This window comes from Bombus pascuorum, chromosome 10 (assembly GCF_905332965.1).
Source record: "Bombus pascuorum chromosome 10, iyBomPasc1.1, whole genome shotgun sequence".
In the NCBI taxonomy this organism is placed as follows: Eukaryota; Metazoa; Arthropoda; class Insecta; order Hymenoptera; family Apidae; genus Bombus; species Bombus pascuorum.
The window spans coordinates 14101664-14118217 of NC_083497.1; the positions used below are offsets into that span (position 1 = coordinate 14101664).

Consider the following 16554-nt stretch of genomic DNA (forward strand, 5'->3'; position numbering starts at 1 on the left):
AAGCAATAGTAGCGGGTAGGGTAGACCATAATCTGGCACGGAGACGATCGAAACCTTTCAGAAAAATGAATTTATTCCTGGATTTATGTCCATCGTTTGGCGTCGTCTCGCTCATAAATCATCTGTATCCAAAACGGAGATGAACTCGCACAGTAGCACGCGAAGGAACACCCTTTCGTACGAAACTTTGGCAAGTTTTCCCTCGATTGCGTATAGAATTCTTTCAATCCCTCATCCCTTGCTCGTAGTTAATCCTCCTGTATTGTTAAACGTCACGTGAAACGCCGTGTCCACACAACGAATTATGATTCTCCCCCGAGAGAATCTTTCTTTCTTTTGTCACGAGTGCGCTGGAAAATATAGTTTGATAACAGAAGTGGATTTTTGTAACGATATCGTAACAGTAGTTTGCCTTTTCTAAAAAGTAATTGACGTTGCTTCGGGTATTTATGCCAACAAAATTATGTTACGAATAACACAGCATCGATTCCTTCTTTAAGGCTATAACGTATCATCCGCGGTAAATAATCAAGAGGAAGAGTTACAATATTATCGAAAACTATAACGATAATAAAGAATTTAGCAAAGCGAAAACTCATCGACGACGTAGTTTTTGGGACGAATTTCTGGGATAGAAGTCAGTTGGAATTGACAGTAACCAGGAGAAGTCGGGACATTGGCTCCAGACTTCCTGGCGCCGTCGCGACGCTTCCCAGCTTTTGGCAAAACATATCCTATCTCGTCGTATCCTGAAGCGGGCGCCTAGTTTTTTTATGGCCACCGCCAGTACGACCCCCGGTTCCAGGCTTCCGAAGTTCCCCCATAAAATCTATTCTCCTCTGCCCTCGACGACTTCTCTATGTCTGGTTGCATCCTCCTCTGCAGACTGTTCCTCTTCTTTGCGAAAACTACCTTGTAGCTTGTGCCGATGGCGGAGATTCTGTTCCTGGAATGGGAAACGGCACGTGTCGGTCTAGGAGATTAATTTCGGAGTAAGAATAGGCTCGAGTGCTCGATAGTCGAATTGCTACAGAAAGACGATACAAGGATCTAGCGTAATAATTCGATTGTTGGTTTGACAGAAAGAAGATCGTCAATTTTTAGACATTCGCAGAGATTAGCGGTTATTCGTCAAGATAAAAGTTTCGTAATCGGCAAATGAGATTACTTAACGAAGAAATTGATAAAAATTATCTCGAGCGATATGAAACCCTCGCACGTTACATAATCGAGCAAAGTCTTTCGCCAGTTTCGACATCCGCGACAAATTTCTGTTACTTTCAAAATTCCACGCTATATCTCTCAATCTTGCGCAAGCAAAATCGTAGAAACAATTTTATTCGACGATTTCATCTGAAACGACCCTGCTGCCAGCATATCTGTCACAAAAGGAATAACGACGTTTTATACCCCTGAAAAGGTTCAAAAGCTCCGATAACGTTAGAACGCTATGTTTGCTAGCGGGCAGACGTTCGGCTAGTTGACTCATTCTTACAACTTCCATGTATCTAGCTCCACCGATATCAATCTGATTCGGTCCTCGATAAAGTTTCTCCTAGGTACATGAGATGTATATAATGGAGAAAGTTTCTAGGATGGGTGTAGCAACGATTCGACGACAGGGTGCATCGCGAATGGCGGATAGGACAAAGGGGGTGATAAACTTGTCCGAGAGAGAAAGGAGCGGGAAATTGCTAGATGGAGGCATCTCCGGGGGTTGTTCCTATATTTATTGCCATTGAAGGGCCGAGGAACGGTGCTGGTATCTCCCGGTTTGCTCCAAAAATGAGTTGCCTGGAGATCGCCTGACAAACTGATTCATTCGTGCAGGATCCAGCAGCCTCATGGAGATGTTGATCGAGTTAGGACGTCGGAGATGGATGCTTAGTCTTCCGTGTTTGCTTCGCCAAAATAGGAAGAGGGATAACGAATGATTTTTAATTGCGCGACAGCGATTTATGGAAAAAGCGCGAAAGAATTTCGTTAGCGAGCAGTAAGAACTTCGTGAAAACTTTAATAATTCAATAATTCACGTGTTGCAAAATTATCATTATTAATACATTCGCGTGTAACGTATTGATCGGTGATATTATTCTTTCTATATGCGCGACGTAAAACGAAATAAAACAAACAACAGGGCAAATGAACGAGTACCGCTTGAATATTACTTCAACTTTGTAACATTTTACGAATTCTGTGATTATAAGGGTGCACTCAGACCCTGGGTAGAAGAGAAGAATATTATTTTTATTATACTTTTAGGAAGTGCGATAAATTGTATTTTTCAATTAACGTTTGTGGCGATAAAAATTTCACAAACCTTCGAACGTAGAATAAAAATTTATTCATTACACAAAACGCTTACATACTAATAAAAATGTATTATCAGCTCGACGTAAGCGGTGCTTGCTCCATCTTGGAGTCCCCGCAGGAAACGGATGATAAGGCAGGCCAAGGCTAACGTTTTCCACAAGAGAGAAAACATTTTCCTCGCGCGGTAAAAAAGCAGAAATGAATGAAAATTGGATTATAAGCGCCGTCCTGGCAACTGTCCAACCGAAACTTTTCTCTTTGACGCTGGAAGCGCAAGATTTATCTCGTGCTATCCACTTTTCAATCGATGTCGGTTCGTCCTGGTTTCTCAAATACACGCTTCCGAAACCCCCGAGAACGTTCTTAAAATGTATTACGTTTATTTCCTGTAAAAGCGTGTCGTATCGAAATAACCTTTGCGCGTAAAATGATAAAACGATTCTCTTCGTACCACTTGTCTATTTTTTTATCGACGGAACAAGCGCAATTATTACAGTTTTGAAAGACGGACGAATATAATTTGAAAAATGATGTGTTGGACGAGAATCGGTTGTTAAAGTTGTAACGTTGCTGTAACGACGACAAAGTAGAGGTAATTATTAAGATTTTGGCAACGAAATACTGGCCCCGTTCCTATTCTCTTCATGCGTGACGCCAAGTCGGCTATGAATACGCTTTTTCCGTGTCAATAGATTTCTCAATTCTGATGATTTTCTTCTTAAAAAAATTACTTTGTATTTTACAAGAGACGTTTGCACGGTTATCGCATAATTAGTATTCAGCTTCTCGAAAAATGAATTACTAACATAAGTATATTCATCGCGACAAACTGTTACAAATAATGGCAAATTCCAACGCGTTTGGAAAAATATCGTTCGTAATATCGTCGCTTGCTCTCTACTTGCGATCGCTTCGTAATACAAAAGTTGCATAAACCGTACGTCGAACCGAGCGAACAAGTATGATTAAAGTTTCCGGGCTGGTTGAAAAATCACGTAAACGCAGTCGGGTTGTCCTCGAGGCATTTGAAATGCAGGTCGTGCCCACGTATCCCGAGCTATTTGCCCGCTACGTATATCGAGCATCGCCCACGCCCTGCCGGTTTATGCACAGGTGCATTTTGTTGGGCGACAACGACAACGTGAAAAAGACGCCTACGTTTATTTTTCTTTCGTAGCGCCGCCGACGCGCGAAGAATGCGAGGAACGCGCGAGCTTACGCGTCTTGTGGGTGGCCTACGCGATTACAAGAAGCAACAGGCTGTTAATCGTCCTTCTCTTCATTTTATTCGACACAATTTCACGGCGTGTCGATCGCCGTGGACGCTGGTCGTCGCGTTGCGAGGAAATCGACGACCACTTCCTTCGTGTGTAGATAAATACCGGATGGCCGATATGTGTCATACTTTTCCGCGTAACTCTTTTAATTCCGACCTCGTTATGTAATAATCCAACGAGAAACGAAGACAACAACGATTTTCAGCAAGTCGCAGGGGAGAAGCATACGGGAATCATGCTGGTACACGAACGTTTATTTTGAACGAATAATGAACTGGCGACTGGTACTTGGCCTGGTAAAAGTGGTATATGCAGTAGAGCGAGTGGCTCGTTTTAGAGGCTGTATAGTGGATTTAAAATGAAGCGTGAAGATTTATGTTTGTCCTGTGTACTTGATACGTTCGATATCGGTTTTTCTACGATATCCAGATCAAGTTGAAGTTCGCGATTAAGTGTGACTCGAATCAAGAGTGTCGATTTTCGAAGGCATTGGACTTTTTACGACAAAGAAGTAAGTTTGTCAATAATTAGCAATATCACCTACTCAAATAACATCGGCGTTCACTTCCTCTACACTTCAGCAACCTTATAACTTATTCGTATCGTGGGTCAGAGATCGTGCAATTATACGTAATCGTGTATTTCCCGTTGGCAAACCGTAAGACACGTTTTCTGTATATTCTATGTCTCAAACCATACAGACATCCTAGAAAACTCGAGAGACAGAAAACTCGTTAAACGAAAGAAGAGCAGTTTTTTAACAACGCAAACTACGCGAGTAATATACGATAACGAAAAAACGTGATGTCATCGACACATTCATACTGTAGGAAGGAGAGTAATATTTTTGGATTTCAGTCTCACGCTATTACTCAGCAGGTTAAATTTGCATGCGACAAAAACAAGATAAAAGATTGAAAAATCGGGACGGAGATTCTCTTCCGTTTGTGTTCGTTTCTAGCGAGTTCTTGTTATTTGATTTCGCGGAATACGATACACGGAGTAGCGTAAAGCGCGTTACATCATTGCGTACTACGAAACGTACACGGTTCTGAATGGAGACTGGCTAGCATGACCAAATTTGGTGCGGTCTCGATTCTGTACCCGATGCTGGATTTGTTTCCAAGTTTACTTACAACTTGTACGGACCTCCTAACACGTTTTTATGGAAATCTATTATTTTTCGAGCATTTTGTCAGATAATTCTCAGCGAACCAGCAAACTTTTTAAATCGTTTTCTTAATGTCGTTAGATTTCACGGCTTTTCAGGAAGCGAGACATTCGGAGATCGTTCGCTGTGTTTTCTTGTCATGCGTGTGATTGGTTCTTTTTATTTTTAGAGGAGAGTCTGTTTATTTGGATTAGTTATTTGGATGAAGCCAGGGAAGTGCGTAGCGCGGCGAGGCCCGCGCGAGATTCTTATCGATCATCGTGTTATTGAAATTTTCTGAAACGAAGAATATCGCGTACTTGAATATCTTGCGATTTGCAAATTACCTGCTGATATAATAATCAGAAATTTTTTGCATAATTTCCAAATTTATTTTATATACAGTTTTATATACATAATACAGTTGATTATGAACATTTTTAACGAAATATAAAATGCTTTTAACAAATTCCTAAACAAGTATAGTAATATTGATATCTTGAGGTAATACGATTTTCAAATGAATTTTTAAGAGCGAATGTAAAGATAAAAAAACTTTTAAGGATTTAGCGATAGGAATGTAATAGTACTTAAGAAGATATACTTTATTGCTATTATTCATCGTATTTATAGACATACTAATCCGACTATGCCTAATACACGAAACAAGATTTCTAAAAGATAATAGCACTTTTATTTATTTATTTGTAACTCGTATAAAATTATTGCACCTTTTATAATTAAAATCTTCGATCGGATATTACGATTACGGATATTAGATATTGGACATTAAAATTTCATTGTTGTAAATATCGCCGCAACTATACGTTAGAACGCGTTAAAACGGTATAACGAGTATATTCCTGTTCGAAGTAATCCAGTTAAAAAAGAAATTAGAAAAAAAAACGTTTGTCAATTGCCGTCTCGTTCGGAAAGGGTACTCAAGGCGCCTTAATTTTTTCGTGACACGCGCCGTCACTGACCTTGAACGAGAGGAACGCTCGAAACTGAAACGGCGGAGTCGCAAGAGTGTTGTCGGACGTGTGGTTGTGCCCGAAGTGACAAATTGATTTTGTGCAACGAAACAGGGCTTCTTTTCTGTCTATGGATATTTTTTACGGTGAGTAGAATGTACGAATTGCCGGATAATATCGCGAAACCGACGGCTGGTGGCGATGCTGCCGGTTCCTATTGATTTTTCCGTGATTTCCGACAGATGGGCGTGCTGCTCTCGTTTAGACTTTTCCAATCGTTCCTGCTCGTTTTCACACCGATAAAACGCGATCTCCCGCATTACTTTATTAATCGCTTAGAGGCATACAACACCTGCCTCTTGGCCGTATATGATCGTATACGTCTGAGAGTCGAGGCGGATTACGGGCGAGCTAACCTCAAAAACGAAGGGGGTAGGACCACCAAACGGGTGTCTCCCGAAATAGAGATGATTCACAACATCGCGACAAATTGACAGCTCGTGGCCTCTCCGCTCGTGCGTCTGGGCATCAACTCGTGCCGTTTGTTTCACGTTTCGCAAATCGATCATCGAAGTAGATTTCGCCAACACTTTGCTCTGTTTCGTACTCTCTCCTCGATGCTCTCCTCTCGTTCCTCCCGTTTCTCTCTTACGTTTCGTTAAATGCGCGACGTGCCAAAACAATAGGACCGGAGAAAATCAATAGGCAGGCTGTAAGAGGTTAAATAGGGAAACCCATCTGCTACCACTGTTCGCGAGACTTTATTAAGTTTCTGCGTTTGGCCAAGTTCGGGACCCTAGAAAATTTTTTCTGATTTCGCATCGACGATTTACCACGGTTTTTAATTCCTCGCGATGTCATCAGGTCTTTCGTTTTACTTTATTTCTAATCTTTTTCGCTTTTTTTCATCCGCCTAATTTTCTCCAGGAATATTAGATAAGATACCCTTTTTCGTATTGTACCCTTAAGGTCATTTTTTATTTTTTTGCTTTTTGAATCCATCGAGGGAAATATATAAATCAAGTCTTCTTTCTTCGGCGGTGTAGTAATAAATACGTAACACGTCCCGTATCAGTGTTCGATTGACCTTAAATTCTTTGAGGATATCGTCGAAGTAAAATTGTCATGGCTCTTTTTATGGTCTTTTAACGGGTGGGTCATAGTGATTTTTTAAAAGCATATTGGTGATTTATCGGGTCGCGACGTTCGATTAATTTTTAGCCTTTGACGATTGTTAAACTACTTTGCAATTCCCCTTCTTTCACGCGTGCCTATTTTTTTTCTTTCTTCTTTCTTTTTTGTTGCATTCGTTTCATCGGTTTTACTCTAACGTGAATTCTCTGAATAACCTGAAACTACCTAATTTTCTATCCTTTCACTTTTAATAGAATTTTTTACGTTATAGAATGTTATTAAGTTTGATAAGTCGTCCGATACAATCGGAATAAACAGAATAACAATGGAATACAAATAAGTTGGTAAAGTAGTAACAAGTTTCCAAACTAAGATTTTTGTACAACTATATAGGCGTATATTTATAAAAAATAGGATCTTTTTATTAAAAAAAAAAAAAGAAACTGTAAATTCGAAACGGTGGAAAGCGCGATGAGAGGAGAAACATTTTCTCATTGCAAATTGCCTTTAATAGAAAAAGGAAAGAAAAAAGTTGGTTTAGCGGATGGTGAAACACACAGTTTTCCTATGTTTGCCGTGCACTTTCGGATTTAGAGTTCTTAATTCGCGCGGTGCGTGACCGATGCTCCTCCACAGATTTATTTCCGTGGAATTGAGCCAGACTCACAATTTAATTATCGCGATCCACTTGGAGCCAGTTGAGAACTCGGCTTTAAGGTTTCATTGAGTTTATCCGAAGTGACGATCTTTATTCTCCGATCGACGCGAATAAAAAGGCCTCGCGGAAGCGGAAGGCCTCGAACAGCCCTCGTGACTCATTTCCAACGGAGATATCGCTCGGGATATTGCCATTCGAACGAATTGCACGATATCCAATCATTCGTAACCTCAAACTTCTTCAAATTTAATTATAATTCGTTTCAAATTCTCCTTTTCTCTTTTTTCCTTTGTCAACAGTATCGGATATGAAATATTTTAAATTCTACCTATATCTCTAGTTCTTTCTATACACACGGTTGGTTAAAGGCTAGGAATCCCTAGGCGCAGGATTTAAATTATTTACTAATTATTTAAGTTTACTTATCGCTAAGCCTCGGATGTTTAAGTAATTGATTTTCTAACAGACATAGAGACGAACAATGAGCATTTATTTCGCTCCTTAAATATTAGTTAATAATAACTAAATATTTGAAATGCATAGACATCCGCGTTTGTTGGATATACTTGTTATTTATATAAATAGCGCTTGTGAGATGTACAGTTTTAAAATTTCGTCATTGTTTATCATGATAATGATCATGAGCAAATTGCATATAGAAATTGAATATATGTACCGAAGATCGCAAGCATACATTGAAGATATCTAATGGAAGAATTTTAAAACGTTCGAAAGAAAATATTCAGGAATTTTCTAGTACCAAGAATTGTATTATATCATACGAAGGACTGTGAGTTACAAATTTGACTAAATAAATCGGTAGTATGTGAAAGTAGATGGTCAGAATAAGATAGAAAATATGTACATACATATATGGAAATGACAATCTAAGAGACATAAAAGTATCGATGCATCATTTCTTCTATGGACGATGATGTAGAAATCAAGATTGCATTATTACCGATGCAGTTATTATTACCGATGCTTAAACGCTTCCATTCAGGAATTAGATATTATTATTCATGCTGTCGATAACTCTGGTAAGCTGAACGGTCGCTCATTTGATTTATTTCGTAGAATTGATTTACTTGCCATTGAAAGCGGATGAATGAACCGAGCAAACTAACTTTATGCTTTCGTACGATTTTCAAGTCGCCAGATCATTACAGGCAATTTAAATTTCTTTAGAATCCTTGTTTATTTGATTTATTACTGTTTTTTATACGATAGTTTCGATTCGAATTCATGGTTTTCAATTAGAAATTCTACATATCCTCGATAAAATGTTAATGTTGATTTCTTAACGTAGATATTAATGAGAGTAATAGCTAATTGAACGATTAGTTAGTCCAACTGTTATGTAACGTATAATACATTAAACTTACAGATTAATCAATTCTGAAATAACTATTTAATGTTTGCAATTAAAGAAGAATATACTTATCCGTTGTTTTAATTATCTACGAAATAATTGGCAGATTCGTAATATATTCGTAACACGTCGAGTACGTAATATTTTAGCTAACATTGCTAAGAAATAGATAACATAAATGGCATAAATATAAATCGTAGCAACGCTACTTTCATCAAGCATTGTGATAAAGAAATGTATTCAGATTTTGTCAAGTTACTCTATCGTCCCACAACCACGATACACGATTATCGTCATCCTTGTAGCTACAATTACAATAAAATTGAATTTCTCGCCAGAAATTAATCTTTTATCTGTGTATATGGTATAGGGTTATTCATAGTTTGCGAACGCTTGTATCATTTTTCTTTTCGAAACAAATGCCCGATTAAAACGTTTCATTATAAAAGCTGATGGATCATCGTATGGCAAAAATTGCGTCTGTAAAGGGATTACGCTTTTGTTGAACGGAGTACTTCATTTTCGATTATCGATTCATTTTCGTCACGGTTGCGACAAAACATTTGGCTCGGCCAAAACACGCGTTTGTGCCTTTGGAAGACACAGTTCCGGTACGAGCTGTATAAATAGAAGCACGCGTATGTCCGGTGCGTGTAGAATATGCGATGCTTCGAAATAACGCGTTCTTTGTGCACGAAATACGTACGCGCGCGCAATACAGGCAGTGTGCACGAAGTAACTACAGGGTTGCTGTGCGCACGTGTTTCTGCGAAGATCATAATGGAGTTACGCGCCTCGGCCAACAGCCAGCGATGACGGGTAATCGCGTGAAATCGATTTTGTCATCGACTGGTTGAGATTAAGCCGAAATGCAATACTCGACAGATACAAGTTACGCGTTCGAATAACTTGGAACGTGTCATTTGTAATAACATAAATCACCGATCGAAACAGAGTTATGGATGAATTGTGATAGCTTCTATTTAAAACATTGATTGTACGACTTCTTTTAGAACACGTTGTCACGTTCGAGGTTCCAATGAGAAGAGACAAAGGAAAGTTTTCGAAAATAAGTTTTACTTTGAACAGAACGTGTAAAATGTAGAACTAAAAGTGTTTCCATAAGAGGAACAGGTATTTCGTTTATGGAGATTTAAAAAGTTCTCTATTGTAGTAACAAATATTGAATACTATTCGATGAATAGTACTACGAAGCGGTATTAAATAATTATTACAGTCAGATTGATATTTCGAATATGTTATTTATCTGTAATTTACATGGACAATTCACAGTTCAATGTTTATTTGTGTTATATACAAGTATCGTACTAAGGTAATATCATACTATTCGTATGTTTATTGAATAAAAGATATGAAAATCGTGATATAAGTAATTAATATTTTCGTATGAAATATAAACCGCTATTTGTCTGTTTAAGGGTTCGTTTTTCGAAAATAAAGTTCGAACGTGTTTAGTTAAGAATTGGCGCGATACCTGCGTACGATAAATATTCAAATTTATTTTTCTCGGAGGGAATCACGTTGTGCCGGTTTTTACATGTTATCTGACCGGACCCTATGTTATAGGATTGCTATTGTATTTCAGTTTATAATTTTCATCTTTTATGATTTTCATATCTTCTATTCGATAAACACGTGAATAATATGTTATTATATTGTTATGTATAAAACTAGTACTTCGTCCGTTTGGTACTTTTATCTATCGTACATGATCTTGTTTAATACACGTTCTAAAACAGCTTGTGTCCATGGAGCTTTTATTACACAGCTTCTAAAATATCTGTTCACTTGTTAACATTTGTTTCCATAAAAATTTCACAAGAACAGATATTTTCCTAAACGAAACATACAAGTTGGAACATAATTCTTTTAAAAACGAAAGATAACTGTCTATTTTGATCTCTGATATAAACGTTTTGCGTTCGGACGTTTCATATGATCTAGCATTGTTATCTTGTTTCGTCATTACATCACGTTATCGTTATCGTCATCGTTATCGTTGTTCTTGTTATAATAATAATATTACACTACACATTCCATTTGCATTCTTTTATTCCAGCTTGATGCGTTTTGTTCTCTGTCGTTGCAACTTATTTACTATTTATTCCTGTGCTATTACGATTAAATAATTACGGGGAAACAGTTAGAGGAAACAAAACGTTGAAATAAGAATGGAAAAGAATAGAGAATGATGCGTAGAGCATTAAAGAAGAATTTAAAATTTCATAGGATATTGTCGGTGGATAGAAATCAAAATGATTCAACGTTGATAACCCCTGGTTCACGTGTTTATATGAATCTAATAATATTCAAATGATATACATGATATACTATTCAGCATTGACGCGTATCGTCAAACATTTTCGTATTATCTGTATGAAAGGTCTGCGTAATTTCGGATAATCATGTAATTTCACGGTCATTTATTTAATATTCGTATATTTCCCCCGTCAGATTCGTTTCTTTTCTGTGGCTCCGTTTCCCTCGAAGGAAACAAACGACTTCGTTACGGGATCATTATGGCGATTGGTGAACCACATTGAGACGAAGTGGGCTCTCGGAACCAATTATACGCCTTGTTACATTTAATCCTCATTAACAGGTTACGTCGCTAGTTTATGTATAGTATATCAGCGATGCTGATAATAATAATAATAACATCTCGATATCTTGACGTTAAGGAGAGTAACAGGAATAATGATTATTTAAAAGGAAAAAAAGAAGATCGATGAATCGATTTCGATTCGACGACACGTCGTTTGAGAGACACTGTTTGTCACGAATGCACGATCTTGCACGATGCACGCCGAGACAACGGTATGCCTCGTTACTTTTTCTGCGACATTACACGGACTGCTAAGGAATTTATTTAAAAGGGGACGATTGTTCCATTAAATTGCCTTCTTGGGAATAAAAGTGCATCGTTGTCCGTAGACAACGTTGTCATCAAGAAGGATCTTCTGATGTTCAGAAGGCAACGGTGATATTTCGATAAGATTAAAGCGAATTTCTTGTTATCTATCACGCTGTGGAGAAAGTAGATAATCGTATAATGTTTATTGTACAACGTATATATAACGTTTAATGTATTTATTATAAATAATTATAGTATTTAGTATTTAATATTTAGGTACAAAGACTCGTGTAGTAAGTATACATGTGAAAATTGCTCTTTACGAACGTGGATAGGGAAATGAATAGAAATGAATCGCAGGTTCCTCTGCCGTTATACCGTCGCTTTACTTTTATTTCATAAAGTCGTTGTCGTCGGGTATAAAGTCGTGTCTGCTTTCGATTTTTCTCATTTCTTATTCGTATGGTTACGCAAATTACGGACTGGACCTTTCATGATAAGGTAAGGCTCGTTTTTCTGTGACAAAGCCAACGATCGAAACTTGCGTGTATCGTATAATTTGGACAATTATTTCTAACTTGTTATATTATACACGGAGATATTCATCGAAGCGACGCAGAAAGATTTGACGTTTTAATTAATGCGTATGCGCGCAGATTTCGTTAAACCAGCAGCTATAGGAATTAAATAGAACGCAAAATAAAGTGTCCCGGCTAATTGCTTTTTCGATTGTACCGAGAAACGCATTTGCGGCGCATGTAAATCGATTCGAAGAAAAATGTAAGTGTCTCAGCGACGGATTTTACGTCTAATCGGTATCTAAAATGTAAAGATATACTTTCGCTTATTTGATATTCACCCCCTGTAACTATAGAACTTTGTTTGCTTCTTTTACCATGAAAGTATATATATACTTTTATGCAAAGCAATATTCTTCTTCTTCCATTCCGTCTCTTTAAGAATAAAAGTATCATTTCTATTTTCAGTTGTCACGTTGCGATGATAATCATTATACAGATACTTGACGTACGCTTGCGTGATACGCAAGAAACTTTAGCAAATGGCCTTGTTTGTTATCGAAATTGCTAGTTTCTGATATTTGTCCATTGTCATCGTCGCTCACCTGTTTAGCTGCGACTTATTTTCATTTTCCTAGCGGTATGTTCATCCCCACGATCCATCCGGGCGTCACATTTAATCCAAGATCACCCTTGTTTGCGCAGTTTTAGGTTACAACGCGTCTAATGGATTATCCGTACATTCAGCTCAAAGTACCTTTCACTCCGTTGTCATCGATTCAATGGAGGTCCGTGTGCTGCACATAAAAATAACAATGATTCGATGTTTACTCAACTTATTAGACGATTTTACCGTGCTCCGTAGATCAGGGTGGAACATTTCAGCTGACGTTCACAAGTAACTGGCTTTTAGCGTCGACGATCTTTTCGAAACTGTTCCATTTTGCTCCTTTCTCGCGAAAGCGCTCGAAAAATGTTCTCTGTTTAGCGGCACATATCTCGTTAGTTAGTACGAATTGTATAAAGCATAGCGTAGCAAAGGATTGGATGGGAAGAGAAAATGACAAAATCTACTTAGAAATTTCCGCCAAAAAATTAAACTTAAGTCGCGAGTAACGTAAGAAGCATCGAAATAATTATATCAGACTGTATCAGAAGTTAATGCAGGTATGCGATTCAACGTTTGATTGTCTATTGCCCACTTATCCGGCTCACCACCAGATTCACCACGAATTCGCTCGTATCTTCTTTGAGAGTCGTCGAACGTTCGAAAATCGCGTGGATTAGAATCCTAGATCAATTTTAACCGGCCGAGACCATCGAGATCAGAGAGCAGAATCGACAACGAAATTGCAGTCTATCGAGAGATCGTCTATTGATCGGTTGTGAAAGGCAGGCAAGCCATTAATCGCAAAATTTTGCGGAAATGCGCAAGACATTCGGGGACGGGATGACGAGAGGGTGACGAGAGAGGGTCGATGGTACGAGGCGCGTGCCGATTGATCGGATTTACAGCCGGTTAGATTCTCTCTCGTAACGTAGCTACGTGTGCAACAAGCCCGTTATAAGATTACCCGTTATGAGCCGTGGCTTTATTAGTTATCTCTCGCGTCCTTTTTTACGACGACCCAAGAGGCCCTTTATTAGATATTGTTCGGCTCGATCATTCCATCGACCGCGCATTGTTGTCTCCGCTTTTCGACAGACTTGCTCGTTATACGTGGAAATTGCAGCGCTACCGGCGATAAACACTATCGAAAGTGAAGTTTATCGGTGAATAAGTGGCCTCGAGTAAATTATTGCAAATAACCGGTGTCGTAAGCAATCGAGGCTGAAAAATTACACGGTTCATGGGGCTAGGGATCGTCGTGTCTTCGTCCAAAATCTTCTTAATTACGATCGATGTCGTCGGGTGAAGATAAAGGTCGAGAAATATATTAATAAGGCATATAATCGATTACATCGAATAATAATATATCATTTTCGTTATCGAATATATTTATTTGTTAGTGGATATATTCCGATGAGAGGGAAAGCGTCTTTATCGATTACGAAAACGTATTTTTTCCGATGTTCTTGTAAAATTAATTCGATGGGTGGCAAATTCAATTCAAATTCAAATTTCGCAAAAATATTGTACACGCGCTAACTCGATAAATACCAGATTATCACGTGAAACAGGCTATCCTGAAACTGATCGTGCAAGAACTTTGCACAGCTGCCACACCCCGCGGTCCATCGAGGACCTTGACGCCGAAGCTGGCCTTCCGGGTTATAAAATCCAGAATTTATTCCATCTCTGTCCTCGGTGTTTCTCTCGGACCTTACGACGAGTCTCTCGACGCTCGCGAACGTATAGTACGGGGCAGTAAAGGTAGGCAGAGGAAAAAAGACAAAGAGAGAAGGGGTGAAGGTGAAAGAGAAGGGCCAAGGGAGAGGTAAAAAAATGCACCTGTACATGTGAGAAATAGAATCCCGAACTGTCATTGCGGCCACGTAGTTACGTGTACGTGAATATCATGGGAGGGTGCGACATCGGGGGTTGAAATGTGTAGGTATATGGAGCCAACATCACCGGAGCGTCTCGGCGTTGGAGGCGCCAAAGCGTCGCGGCGCCACCCCCGGCGCCCGCCATAACGCCGCCAGCACCCACCTCCCTCGATTCTCTCCAACTCCTATCTTCCCTACTCTTCCTCGTTCTAGCGTTCTCCATTCCCTTTGCATCTCTTCTCTTGGCTTTTTTTCTCTTTCTCTCTTGAACCGTCCTCTCTTTTCGTTCATCTGTGCTTCTTTCATATCGCTTTTTGTTTATTTCTTTTTCTACGGTTATCCCGATGATTAATAATCGTATCAAATCAATCTTTATGTATCGTAACGGTGATTTTATAAATAAAATTATCGAGTAAGCTGAAAGACTGTGCGTCTGACAAAGTGGTAATGACAAAGATAGGGAAATCTGTGGCGAAGGGTTAATAGCTAACTCGTAATGTCTTCCAAACGTTCGACGATTCTCCCTTCGTTTTATAGAATATCTACTTCTTCTCTCGCCATCTTGTCTTTGCACAAGCTTCCTCCGTTAATTGTCGTCTTCGAGTTCGATGTTTGTTCTCGGGGATGCTGAATTTTGCGAAAATCTCGTTGGCGCCGTCTTGCCTGTTGTCTCGCGAAAATAGAGTTCTCCTGGTCCTCTGACATTTCAGCCGATCCGTAAACCCTCTCGGTCAACGTACTTTTTCCTTCTTTCGTTCTTCTTCTCTGTCACGTGTCGGAACAGTCCCGGCTGCACCTGTTCTACCTCTGGAAGAAAATTTTCCCCTTCCCTCCACCCTCCACCTTCCGCCTTTCCTCTCGAAGAAGTTAATACTCGCTCGATGCGTTGCACGACGGAGTTATCGATATGATTTCTTTCCGGCCGTTTCTTCCCTTTGTTCTGGCCAAGAATAATTCAGTGCTTCTGTATCTGTTATTCAAATTGTGGCCGCGTTTTTCGCGCGTCTCACGCCGCGCGCCGGCTTTGAATTTCAAATCCGACGAATCACACGATAGATCGATTGCTCGAAGTAGGAGCGACAGGATTTAGTTTTAGATATTCATACCTGTGACTTTGCGTTCGATGGCACGATGGCATTTTGTCCAAGTTCCTACGTTTCCTTCTACTTTGTTCTATTTCGAATGAAATATTTCAATCGATCGGATACTAAATCGCAACAAAGTACGATAATGTAAAGAGATAAAAAGTAATTGGTTTACTTTGATTAGTTTTCAGAAGTGCCTGAGAAAGAAGCTGCAAGAGTTGTAGACACACACGCGCACAGCAGGAACGAAGTATTCCGCGACGTAAGAGAGAAACGATTTTAAACTGTAAGTACCAACGATTCGAGCAGCCAGTTCCGATTTGCAAATCACGTTTGCTCGGTGGCCGCTTCGCTTTCTCGTCGAGATCCTCGTAAAGCTTTACACGCTTCTGCGGCCTCTTCTCCGGCTTTCTTCGTCCCTCTCGGTCGACTATGAGTCAGACGAATCGTGAAAGTGTCTACTATCCCCGCGGCATCCCATAAACTCACCCCTGCGGACCCTGCCCTCGCGTAGAGTCCACGAATTTATCTCTATTCCGCGAGACAACCGGCCGAACGATCCTTCCTGCAACCAATATGGAATACTTCTGGCCCATAAGCCCGAAAACGCGATACTTAATTGCGACAAATATGGCCCATAAAATTTGAATAGGCATCCGGCATGATGAACGAGGGTTCTTCGGGTCACACGCACCTTTTCCAGCGAAT

The 16554-nt window shown here is 39.4% G+C and overlaps 1 protein-coding gene across 7 annotated transcripts in view; it reads left to right on the plus strand.

Annotated features, from left to right (window-relative positions):
- The first annotated feature begins 3600 nt into the window (after window positions 1–3600).
- The window catches only part of LOC132911051 (talin-1), a 49280-nt gene continuing 36326 nt past the window's right edge, over window positions 3601–16554 (plus strand). The window contains exons 1-2 of one of the 7 annotated variants that reach the window (XM_060967383.1): window positions 3601–4101; window positions 16031–16132. The gene's annotated coding sequence lies outside the window, so the exon portion shown is untranslated. Of the gene's footprint in view, window positions 4102–5739; window positions 5861–16030; window positions 16133–16554 lie in introns of those variants that run through there. The other 6 variants (XM_060967382.1, XM_060967381.1, XM_060967374.1 and 3 more) reach the window with 6 other exon arrangements.